Source organism: Cebus imitator, unplaced genomic scaffold (genome assembly GCF_001604975.1).
Source record: "Cebus imitator isolate Cc_AM_T3 unplaced genomic scaffold, Cebus_imitator-1.0 Scaffold444, whole genome shotgun sequence".
Lineage (NCBI taxonomy): Eukaryota > Metazoa > Chordata > Mammalia > Primates > Cebidae > Cebus > Cebus imitator.
Genome location: NW_016107759.1, coordinates 463298 through 464424, shown reverse-complemented (window position 1 = coordinate 464424; position 1127 = coordinate 463298). Strand labels below are relative to the sequence as shown.

Below are 1127 nucleotides of genomic sequence, written 5' to 3'. Positions count from 1 at the left end.
GGGGTTTCACCATGTTGACCAGGATGGTCTCGATCTCTTGACCTCGTGATCCACCCGCCTCGGCCTCCCAAAGTGCTGGGATTACAGGCTTGAGCCACCGCGCCCGGCCAGAAAAAGGGGTTTTCATCTTTCAGCTTTGGAGTCCCCCTCCCTTCATCTCTGTACAGGGGAGCTTCTTTCTTTCTTCTCCCTTCTTTTTTGCCTATTAAACTCCCTGCTTCTTAAAACTGAAAAAAAAAAAAAAGGCCGGGTGCCATGGCTCATGCCTGTAATTCCAGCACTTTGGGAGGCCAAGGCGGGTGGATCGCGAGGTCAAGAGATCGAGATCATCTGGTCAACATGGTGAAACCCCGTCTCTACTGAAAATACAAAAATTAGCTGGGCATGGTGACGCATGCCTGTAATCCCAGCCACTCGGGAGGCTAAGGCAGGAGAATTGCTTGAACCCAGGAGGCAGAGGTTGCGGTGAGCCGGGATCACGCCATTGCACTCCAGCCTGGGAAAAAAAAGCAAAACTCTCTGTCTCAAAAAAAAAAAAAAAGAAAAGAAAGAAAAGCAAAATAAAATTAATATAAAACTAGAAAAAAGAAAAAACAGATCCACCTGTTAGCCAAGTGAGGGCAGGTGGCCTTGGAGGACTTTGACCTTCACACGGCGGTCCTCCCTTGTGAACACCAAGGCGTTTGCAGGAAAATCAATAGTTGCCGGGCAAAATCCAGCATTCCTGGGCCTTCCTGGGTCTTACGGAAAAATGACTTCAACCTAAAATTTTCTGTAAAGAAAGAGGTTGGGACGGGAGCAGTGGCTCACGCTGGTAATCCCAGCACTTTGGGAAGTTAAGCCGGTGGGATCACCTGAGGTCAGGAGTTCGAGACCAGCCTGCCCAACATGGCAAAACCCCGTCTCCACTAAAATTAGAAAAATTAGCTGATGGTGGTAGCAAGCACCTGTAATCCCAGCCACTCAGGAGGCAGGAGAATCGCTTGAACCTGGGAGGTGGAGGTTGCAGTGAGACGAGATGACGCCACTGCACCTCAGCCTGCCTCTCAAGAAGGAAGGATAGACGGAAGGAAGGGAGGGTGGAAGGGAGGGTGAGACGGGAGGGAGGGAGGGAGGGAGAGAGGGAG

The 1127-nt window shown here is 50.8% G+C and overlaps 1 protein-coding gene across 2 annotated transcripts in view; it reads right to left on the bottom strand.

Annotated features, from left to right (window-relative positions):
- The window catches only part of DECR2 (2,4-dienoyl-CoA reductase 2), a 16359-nt gene that overhangs the window by 14174 nt on the left and 1058 nt on the right, over positions 1-1127 (bottom strand). The gene's annotated exons all lie outside the window — the stretch shown is intronic.